At 40.2% G+C, this 11,569-nt stretch overlaps 1 long non-coding RNA gene across 1 annotated transcript; it reads right to left on the bottom strand.

Moving 5' to 3' along the window:
• Positions 1–8,792: 8,792 nt before the first annotated feature.
• On the bottom strand, positions 8,793–10,644 carry LOC118650190. Its single transcript, XR_004965906.1, has 4 exons — positions 10,576–10,644; positions 10,338–10,392; positions 10,088–10,193; positions 8,793–9,214 (listed from the first exon to the last, which is right to left on the bottom strand). It is a non-coding gene; the product is annotated as an uncharacterized LOC118650190 (long non-coding RNA).
• Between the last annotated feature and the right edge of the window lie 925 nt (positions 10,645–11,569).

The following is an 11,569-nucleotide window of genomic DNA, read 5'->3' as shown; positions in this document are numbered from 1 at the left end:
CATTAAAGTTCTGTTTACTTTCCTCTCCTTTGCTTCCATGTGGCAGGGAGAGACTTTAGTTCTGGGAGTAACTGGAAGTCCAAATTCTGTCCTCTTAAGATGACTTGTATTTTCTGTCTGTTTTCTCTGAAAAGCAACTCAGTATCTTGTTGGAAACAGGATAGGAACCATTGGTTCCCAACATAGGTCACAGGCCCGGGGGGGGGGGGGTAATCTGATTTTTAAGGGGGGCAATTTGAGAATGAGTTATTAATTGATGTTTTGCATTTCTTATGGTTCTAGGGACCTCATATACAGTATCTAAATATATATTGTGGCATATCTATGCATTTCAGTTCTCTATTATATGTTTTGAAACTTTATTTGCTACTTTTTCATATTACTTCATATTATTTTTTTTTTTAACAATTTCTTAGTGATTTCTTCCTCAGTACTTCAACTGTCCTTTGGTTCTTGTATTTATCTCTTTCATGGATGCCATGTTCTTTGGAAGCTTGTTTAAACCAAGTTAATGGCCTTTTAGGATTCTTCCACGTGAATAAGAGTTCACTTTTTGAATAATAAGAATTATATGTCACAGGGAGCACATCAGGATTTTGGAGATGCTTAGGTGGGGCATGGCCAAAAGAGGTTGGGGACCACTGGTAGGAACTGTTTGAGCTAGTTCTGTGTTGTAGGACTGAGTTTTCTGTCTCCTTGCTGACTGTCAACTGAGGTCCACTGCCTGCTCCTAGAGGCTCTCACATGCCTTCTAATGTGGCTTCCTCCATCTTCAAAGACAACAATTCTGCATCAGTTCAACTCCTTCTTTTTTTTTTTTTTTTTTTTTTGAATCTTTATGGGCACTTTATTCAGAGAAGACGGCTAGAGACCTCTTACATCTCATCTCAAGCCAACCTTTTTTTTTTTAATTGCTTAAAGTATTACAAAGGGTATTACATATGTGTCCAATTTTTCCCCCCGCCCTAGACAATCCCCTAGCCTCCCCTATCCCCCAGTGTCTTATGTCTATTGGCTTTGCTTATATGCATGCATACAAGTCCTTTGGTTGATCTCTTACCCCTCTACCTCCTGCCCCCCAACCCTCCCCGGCCTTCCCGCTGCAGTTTGACAATCTGTTTGAGGCAGCTCTGCCTCTGTATCTATTATTGTTCAAAAGTTTATAATGGTCTCTATTTCAACTCCTTCTTATGCTTTGAAACTCTCTGCCCCTCCTGTTTTCTTCTGCCAGGCTGAGAAAGCTCCTTGCTTTTAGAGACTCATATAATTACATCAAGTCAAGCAAGATACCGTGACTTTTTTTAGGGTCAACTTTGCCATACATAACACAATCACAGGTATGGTATCTCACATTCACAGGTTCCCAGGAGTGCAGCATGGATTCCTGATGGTCGTACCTATAAATTCTGCCTGATGCAGATGGAAATAGAATCTTATTCACTGAGAATGCTTCTCAGCACCTAGCAGAGCTTCCAATATGAAAGATAATTAATGCTTTCATTAATTTTTAGGTTGAACTGATTTCAGTTGCAATAATTATGATGCTTTCAAACTCTGTTTTAATTGCATGCAAGTGAAAAAAAATCCCTCAAATAACAAATCTATCTCATAAAAGGCCTGTGGTCGTGACACTGTAACGGCAGAACAACCAAACAACCGGTCACCAGGAGGTGCTGGAGCACCTCTCAGGGACGCGCCTCCCCCCGCCCCCCCCTCCCCCCCCCCCCCCCCCCCCACCCCGACCTCCGGGGCACAGGCAGCATCTGCGGAGGAGCGTGAGAGGCGTCTTTTCCGAGCAGTGGACATGGCCCTGATGGCAGCTTAGGCCTAGGGGACCCTACACGCACACGATTTAATTGTGCGCTGGGCCTCTAGTAAGGAAATAAAATTGCAATAAAGAAATGGACTTTAATCATTATATGATGAACCTTGATTCACAGGAAAAGAGATTTATAATGGAAGAGAAATGTCACAGAATAGAAGGGCGGGGGGGGAGAAAAACCTGAAAACTGAGTGTAGCTTTGCAGTTTTGCATATTTTGCATACTGGAAACTTTCAAGCTCAACAATTAGTGAGAGTTAGAGTTACTAAGGTTACTCTACTATCAAAGTGCCTGGATTAGATGAATGGCAACAGGTTTTCTAAACCTGACTCTGCTTCAATTCAAGTAGTAATCTGGTTTGGAGATGGAGGAAGCGATGCTTCCCAGTAGGCCCCTGGAGTGTACTGGGATGAATTTGTGGTTTTCGTTTGGAGCTGAGGTTATTTCCACGCATGCATCTGGGTGTTTGTTTATGTACGTCATTGCAGCATTTTCATAGTGCTGTCTCTCTACGTACAAACCAAGAATCTAATGCTGTTTGGTAGTTGTGGCCTTGTTCCCTTCTGCGGATTGCAGCCTTTGCTTCATTTTGTGCGTAGGCATACAAAGTGATGACAAAGGTGGACAATTGTTTCTGGCTGCAGCTCACCTGAAAAAAACTGCTTCAATTGATCCAGAGCGCTGATGTCAGCCAAGACCCTATACTTCTTGACACTGCATTTTTCCCAGCGAATAACAAGTTACTGTGTTTCCACCAACAGCCCCCCTTCCACTGCCTTTCTCTTTTCTTCACTATTAGTCATGCTGGTCTAGCTCACCACCTGTCACTTGGCATGCTTCTGCAAACACTTTTACCCACGTAGAGGTGAACTTGGTTGCATTGAAGTTGGGAACACACCTGTGCTTACTTGGGTCTGCAACTTACCAGCTGTAGTCCTATCAAACGTGTTTTTTCAGTCCTTTGTATATATTACAATCTGCTGTTTCTGGGGTGGATTTTTCAAATATTTCTGTCATTAGAATTTTGAACTTCAGGTAATAGAAATATGCTTTAGAACAAAATACATAAGTAGTTAAATACATAGTGAGTAATCTTAAATGAGGATTGATGTTAACTCATTAACTTGTATATGATTCATATATCATAGCTCCTTTAATTCTACCCAACAAATATAAGGAGAGTGCCGGGAGCCGGTCCATGCTTGCTGTTTCAAGGGACCTGGCATATATGGCATACTGTTCTTAATATGTTTGCTCACCTTCTTGGCACTATGTGTTTTAACCAAGGTCTCTGAGAAAGGTTGTTTCCCCAGGTAGGGATTTTCCCCTGAAGTTAGGGAGGGAATAAAACCCCTCAACTAAGTGCCAGGTGGGTAATTAATCACTTTAACTATGAACAATCATGCTTAAGCTACATAATCTTTACTCCCTGGAATGGAGATAAGAAACGCCCTAACCTTTGTAATAGAGATTGATAGGATTGAATCAACTGGTATAAATACAGTTGTAACAAGACAGCAAGGGACAGAACTTAGAACACAGAACTTAGAATACAGAGCTTGGAACACAGAAGGAAGAAGACAGAACCTACACAGAACTACAGACAGAAGAACTTCGCTGGAGAGAACATGGCAAAAGATCCTGGACTGAACCTGACTACAGAAATTGGCAAGAGAACCTAACTAGAACCGGGTGACTGAGCCTGGCTGGAGAACCTGGACAGAACCTGGCTGGAGAACCTAGCAAGACAACATGGACACAGAACCTGGCTGGAGATCCTAAGCAGAACCTCTCTGGAGATCCTGAACAGAACTTGGCTGGAGACCCTGACAAGAGAACCCGGCTATGATGATCAACTGAACGCTGCCTCTGAGTCTTTCCCTCTTCGCTGACTCCATCCACACCTTTGGGGACCCCTGGACCTGCTGGGGCTGGACCCCAGCAGGAGAGGAAATTATGTATGATCCTCATTAAATAGGTGAGAAAGTTACACTCAGGAGAGGCAACTTGCCTCTATCATTCACCAATTAAGAGAAAGATCCTGGACTCCAAGTCAGGAGTGTCTGATTTCAAAGCCCTTGTAATTTTATCTTCATATGTTGCATTTCCTACTGGAAGATGCTGCTTCCTTTCACCTTTTCATTCAAAATTCAGAGAATACCTATGACACAATGGTATAACCATACAGGCAGACACACAGCCCTGTTCTCCATGTGCTGGTAGACCAGCAGGATGTATGTCCATATAAATGAATCATAATGCCATTTTTTTAAAGGCTGTAACAAAAGTAGGTCTCACAATAGGCCTATCTAGAGTCATTCTTCTGCTGCAATGATCACTACTCATGTGTGGCTACATAAATCATTAAAATTATTTTATAAATAAAATCAAGAACTCAGCCCCTCAATTGCACTAGTCACTTCGCAAGTGCTTGGCAGTCACATGTAGCTCATGTCTACTGGACTGGACAGTACAGATTATGAAACATTTCCTTCAGAGTACAGTGTCCTATGGAATAGTGATGGTCTTGTCTAGAGGATCAGAAAGACATCCCTGAAAGTAGTTCTGAGCTCAGACTTGAAGAAAAATAAAAATTTCCAGGCAAACCAGTGGAGGCAGAACATTCCAGGCAGAGGAAATAGATGAGGAAAATGATAGGAGGCACCATTTTTAAGTAAGGGAGAAAGCTTGATCCAAGGACCTGAAGGAATCTGGTATACTCTTTGTGTGTGTGTGTGTGTGTGTGTGTGTGTGTGTGTGTGTGTGTGTGTGTGTGTGTGTGTGTGTGTGTGTGTGTGTGTGTGTGTGTGGTGTGTGTGTGTGGTGTGTGTGTGTGGTGTGTGTGTGTGGTGTGTGTATGTGTGTGTGTGGTGTGTGTGTGTATGTATGTGTGGGGTGTGTGTGTGTGTGTGTGTGTGTGTTTTCAGGGGCAATTTGGTGGCTGATGATACCATTTTTCATGATGTGAAATTTTTTAAGGTCATTTTACTTATTGGATGATTGGTTTAAATTCTCTTTTCCTCAAAAAATATCAGGATGGGGAGAGTGGTGGTTTCCACTTAGGCCTGGAGTTACTGCTCTGTCATTCTGTCAGAGCAGAGGGAATATCACAAAAATCCTTCCAGTCACTTCCATGAATAATGTATGTCTTATTTCTTTATTCTTCCCCACAGCAAACATCAATCAGAAGCAGCGGAAACAAACAGACCACGGAAACTAGAGTCAAAACCAGCATTTTGTCAACTGATTAGATAGCAGTTAGTTTAATGCTGACATTAATCAAGGTCTGATTGCTCCATTGTGAGGAGTGAGAACCATGTGCTGAGATTAATATGCAAGATCTGGTTCAGAATGTTTCTGCAGAAACCCCCACGCAGTAATTAAGAAGAACACAAAATGAAGGTTATTGATCCGTTGTGTTATTGAGAAACAACATAATTGATATTTTGGATCTTAATTGCTGGTTCTAAAGTAAAAGTGACAGTCTGCGCAGATCATTAGTAATGGAGTTGTTTGTTTCTACCATTTAAACCAAAATATTGGGTTCAAAGTTTACCCTGCTTCAAATAAACATTGATTTTGCTATCAAGAAGTCTTTATTTGTAAATATCTACAATTATTATTCTTTGGACAAATCTGGTGCAATATGCTATTAGTTTTGGAGTCAGACAGTTTCCACTCATGAGATCTGTGGAATATTTGTCATTGAACTTGTCTGGGTCCCAAAATTCTCTTTTGTAAAGTGGCACTGACGATGTCCAGCTCAGAGATTTGCTAGAAGGATTTGGAGAGAAAGTCCATGTCTGAGAGTCAAGAGCGTACTATTCAGGATCAAAGACTCTGAACACAAACTGCTGTGTTTTAAACCCAGATTTGTCACTTCTTAGCTGTGCAAACTTAGGCAAATTAGTTAACCTCTCTGTTCCTCAATCTTTCCATTTTTGAACAGAGGTGACAGCAATAGGCTTCCCTGACAGAGTTGTCATGGAATTAAATGAAGACATAAAAGTTCTAAGAGGGCCAGGCAGAGTATAAGCACTGAATAAGTGTTAATTTTTTATTATAATTAGAAAGTGGTTATGCACATCATTAATTCTTAATAAATATTAAATGCATCATTTTCCTTCTATAGCTGGACAGTGGGAAACCCAAGCCAGAGTGGTGGCTCTGCTTCACATGCCACAGTGAGGGGAAAGGCGACAATGTGAAGGAAAGACTGGGTCAACATGCCTTACCCACTTGCTCCCAGAACTTCCAGAAAACATTTTGCCTAATTCCTAAATGTGACTACACCGCACAGAAAAAAACAAAAAAACAAAACTGAAATGTGAAGAAACTATGATGGGGAAAGACCAAGATGAACTAATTGTGAAAAAAAAGACCATAGGAGAAATAGATTGTTCTAGGCAAGAAACAGATGCTAATTAGCATTCTGACAGAAATCTAAAGACTCACTGCTTTCAAGAAACAAGCATCAGTTGCCATGAAAAAGAAACCAGAAGATACTAAGAAAGCATTCTTGAGAGTTCAGGAAAAAGATGGCAGATACAATGAATGGAAAAAAGTCTACATGGGTTGTAGAGACAGTCAAATAAATGGCACAGAGACCAGAGCTAAAAAGATAAAGAAAAATTTGAGAGAAATGATGAGAGACCATTTAGTGGGCCCAGCTTTGGACTAAAAGGAATACTGAAGAAGAGTTGCCAGGGAAATAATGCAAGTTTCCTGAACTGAAGGAAATGTGAATCCTCAAAGAGAAGGCTCCAAATCATGAGATACAACTACACATACACTAGAATGGCTAACATTTGATGATAAATGAATAAAAATGAAAATAGTAATGGCTGGTGGGAAAATAAAAAAAAAAAAGGTACATTCACTTTGGAAAACTAGTTGGAAATATCATATAAAGCCTAACATGCAATTGCCAGGTGACCCAAGGATCTTACTCCTCCTTATTTATTCAAGAGAAATTTACACAAAAACCTTAAGTTAATGTTCACAGCAGTTTTATTTATATGATATCAAAAAGTATCCCAGAGAACTATCAATTCCTGTTAAGTCTTCTTATCCCAATAAAATACAATTTTAAGAAAAAAGAAATTTCAGAACACTAATGACTAAACAAAGGGGCTATAATCTTATAGAAACAAAAATAGGTTATCTACAAAGGAATAAAGGCCAGGGCATCTTCAGAAACATCAGGAACACTGGATGCCCAGAAAACAATAGAGAAAGGACTTTCAAAGTTATGAGGGGAAAATAATTTCCAATCCAGAATTTTATACACAGCCATTATGCAGCATCGTGCCTGGCATCCATTAGCTGATCAATAGCTAGTCATTACATACCTGATGAATGGCTGAATAAGTGAGAATTTGCATTTTAAGCAAATTTAACTTTCATTTTCCTTACCTGAGATGATGATTGCAATATATACTATTCAAGGGGATTGAGAAACATAATATCTGTGATCTAGATACATGTGAAAAATACTGTAGATCAGCAAGCTACTTAATTCAGTAAGAATTTTATTTTCCAATAGAATAGATCTCTTAAATAATTTAATAAAGAAAAAAGAACCTTTCTCTGGTCTTAAAGTAATCTTTATTCTGGAGCCAATATGATACCTTGAGACCCAGCTAGAGATTTTTGAAAAAATAACATAAGTATTCACAGAATCAGTGCCTGCGGGCAAAGAATAAAGGCAGTAATTGGAGATCAGGTTAAGAGGAGCATCTCAAACTCGAGTACACCAAGAGGCACAGTGGCTGTGTGTTGAGGTAGGAAAATCAGGAACATGGTATATGAGGCTAAAATTGTCAAGGATAAAGTTGTCGCTTCTTCCTGAGGAACCATTTAACTTGAAGGATGGGACAAGTGGGGGAACCTGTAATGTTTATGCTTTCTAAAGTATATATCACATCCGCCAAACCCTTGTTTTAATTCTAGGTAATTTCTTGTTTAATTTATTTTATGTGCCTGTTTACCTTGTGATAATAAAGAAAATAGCATTAACTCTGGTGTATCAGATCAATTTCCTACAGTGATTAGTAGAATTTGATTTTTATTTTACCAACATGTAATTCAACTAAGTTTCATTTTCTGTGTCAGTGAGCTTTCTGAGTGAGTTTGGACGTTTGTTTTCAGTGATTTAAACATCATTCTTTTGAAGTGAAGCATTTCCAGTCTTGCCCCTTCCCCCATATTGTGTGTGGACTTCCTGTGGGAGGTGTGCTTGGAATCCACTGGGATGCTCATCTTGAATTTCACTGAGTTTCTGTTCCAGTGTTACATGGTTACTTCAATATGGATCATGAAGTTCTCACTTAGAGTGTTGTTTTTCTGAAACAGTTCAATGGACTATTTTTTCTTTTATTAAACTTCTGAAAATTGTTTCCTTATCTTGTGCCCAACCTTTCTGTCTCTGATGTACAGTGGGGCTGCTTCAGCCTCAACCCCAAGTTCCAAGGTTCTCTCAGATGAGTTTTTGGAAAAACTCAGTTGACTACAATGTGAACAGGTTAGAGGATTAAAAAGCAGACAATAGAAGGAGATTAGATGCCTAATTGACACAAAACAAAAATGTGTAAAAGCCATAGGACTTGATGTTAGGGCAGAAATGTCAAAATTCTCCCCTGGGTGATGTTCTAGCAACAACCAACTGACCCACAGGCTAAGGCAGTCTTTTGCCCATTTTTAATTGGATTATTTGTGGGAGTTTTTGGTGTTGAGTCTTATAAGTTCTTTATAAATTTTGGATATTAGCCCTTTATCAAATGTATCACTGGCAAATATGTTCTCCCATTCAGTGGGCTCCCTTTTTATTTTGTTGATGGTTTCCTTTGCTGTGCAAAACCTTTTTAGTTTGATGTGAAGGGATTAATAAAAAAAACTAATAATAATAATAATAAACGCATAGACACAGACAACTGCATGCTGTTTTTGTTTTGTTTTGCAAGATCAATGAGGTGCTTTAATTTAATCTTTCATGACAAAGAAACTTATCATAAAAACATTTGCATATATATACATATATACACACACATATATATGCAAACTGTGGATTAAAAAAAAATACCAGTGGAGTAACTACGCAGCATTGGCATCTAACTATCAATAGAGATTCTTATGACACTTCAATTAGCTTAAGGGCATTTCAGTGCAATGCAAGTATGTGGAACAGGGTGGGGCAGGGACATATAGGGAACAGGCGTGAATACAGCATCCTGTCACCTACTGTCTCTAAGATGTCATACATGGGCACCCCTCCTTGCAGTAGTATATCCTGGGGCTGAATCTGCATTCCACAGTCTTCACTCAGGAGACATCTCAGTTGAGTGGGGCTGAGGCAGTGAGTGACACTCCACAGCTCACAAGGGCTCTGGGTTCCTGCAGAGGGAATTGATCTAAGGGTGTGTATGCTTTGCCTGAAGCCAGTACTTTAGGGTGGGACACACACTGGTAAGCTGACACCTTAGCACAAGTTAATTAGCATCTGGATCTTGACCCAGTGACTGACTCAACAGTGAGAACAACAAACTGTCAAACCAACTGAAATAGAGGAGTGTGGGAAATGTACAAAGGAAAGGGTGGAAGGAGAATTTTATAACTTACCATGATGCTAGCCTTACAAAATGTTTACGAAAATATATGCATTTTATATTTCTAAGGCAGTGTAGAAAGTCTAATTCAAATAATTAGCTGAGTTAGTCTAGACTATGCAGTTGTAACAAATAAACCCCCAAATCTCAGGGAAGGGGATAGGACAGATAGAAGAGGGTATAGGGGAACAGGGGGATAAATGGTGATGGAAGGAGGGAGACTTGACTTGGGGTGGTGATCACACCATACATTATACTATAGAACTGTACACGTGAAATATATATAAATTGTATTAACTAATGTCACCCCAATAAATTCAATTAAAAAGTTTTTAAAAAATCAAAATAAAGAAAATTAGCAAAAGAGGTGGTTAATAAACATCTCAGAGTTCTTTCCAGATGGAAAAAAAAGATTTTTTCCCCCTTAAATTCCCCTTAACTTGTCGCTATTTGGCAGAAGTAGTCCAAATAAGAGCAGCATGTTTCAAAGGAGCCGGCAGGTAAGAGAGCAGACAGCAAGACGCAGCCTCCCGTCTCAGCCGGCAGGTGCTGCGAACACAGCTGTTCAGGGAGTGAAGGGCAGCCACTTGTGATAATGTATTGCATCATTTCTTTGACCTCAAGATAAAAGCAAACAAGAGGAGCAAAATGTGGCGCTCACCAGGCTGTAAAAATGAAACCTTCCACGCAGCCCTGATCTGTCGCAGGAATTCTGTCTGTGCCAGAGAGACTGGGGATTTCCGTCAGGATGCCAGCTGGGCCTCGCCCTGGATGGTTTTTGGAAGGAAAAGAAATAAAATTAAGGACTATAAGAGAGGGTTTAAAATTTAATTTAATTTTGCTAAAACAGCAAGTCACATTCACTGAGCTGTTGCAATCTTCTGAAAGGATACAGAAAAATGAGCACTTACCCAGCTTCCACCGAGACAAACTTTGTGTGTGTTCTGTTACTGAAGCTCACAGCAGCTGCAAGAGGATGCGTAATTATTGCCCCCATTCTCAGCTGAGGACAGCAGAGTTTGGCAAGTTTATGTCACTTGTCCAAGGTCACATAGCTAGGCTGCAGTAGGGCCAAATCTAAATCCAAGTCTAATTCGGAGGTTCCCATCATCCTCTACTCCTCACTCCGCACTACAGTAGTCCCCTTACCTGTGGTTTCACTTGCCTTGGTTTTAGTTACCCACAGTCAACTGGAGTTGGAACGTATTAAATGAAAAATTCTAGAAATAAACAGTTCATAAGTTTTAAATTGCTGCGGTAAGCGGTGTGATGAAATCTCCAGCACTCTCGCCCTGGATGTGAATCATCCCTCACTGAACCTCCATGCTGTCACACCCCTCACCATCGTTCGCTTAGTAGCCTGCATTGTTTTCATATCAACTGTCCTTGTATCGCAGAGCTTGTGTTCAACTCACCTTTATTTTACCTCAGAATTGCCCCAAAATGGAAGAGTCCTGATGCCCACTATTTGGATTTGCCAAAGAGAAGCTGTAACATGCTTCCTTTCAAAAAAAGAAGAAAGTTCTCCACTTAATAAGGAAACACGCAAAGCCACATGCTGAGCTCTCTCGGATCTATGGTAACAACAAATCTTCTATCCATAACATCATGCAGAAGGAAAAACAAATCTGTGCTAATTTTTCTGTTGCACCTTAAATTGCAAAAGTTACCACCACAGTGGCTTTGGATCTTCACCTTAGACTGACCACAACTGTCAAAGCTGCATCATGTCAGTCTCACGCTACCCAGTCCTGCTTCCTCCGGACTATTCCCTTTAGGAGGTTCCAGATCTGTTTTGTGGTCAGAAGGCTTTCCTTGCCCAATCCTACTTTCTCTCCCTTTATCTTTCAAAGCCTCCTGTGGGTTCTGAGCATCTGCTTCTGTGAATGGACACAGTACCTAAATGCCATGCTGCCCCAGGTCTGAGGCCTTGAATCACTGCTACCTATATTCATTTCCTACATAAGCCCACGGAGTTTATTGAGTATTAATGTCACTTCAATGTTGAAGACTCAAATTTGTGATTCTAGCCACCAGCAGTCTTCTGACCTCCAGACACATGTGCCTAATCCCTACTCAACATCTCCATTGGCTATTCAATAGGAATTTAAGGCTTAATGTGTTCAAGTCCATACTCTGATCT

The sequence above is a fragment of the Myotis myotis genome, unplaced genomic scaffold, assembly GCF_014108235.1.
Source record: "Myotis myotis isolate mMyoMyo1 unplaced genomic scaffold, mMyoMyo1.p scaffold_m19_p_1, whole genome shotgun sequence".
NCBI classification, from domain to species: Eukaryota; Metazoa; Chordata; class Mammalia; order Chiroptera; family Vespertilionidae; genus Myotis; species Myotis myotis.
The sequence above is the reverse complement of the archived record's forward strand: the minus strand, read 5'-3'. Positions and strand labels throughout refer to the sequence as shown.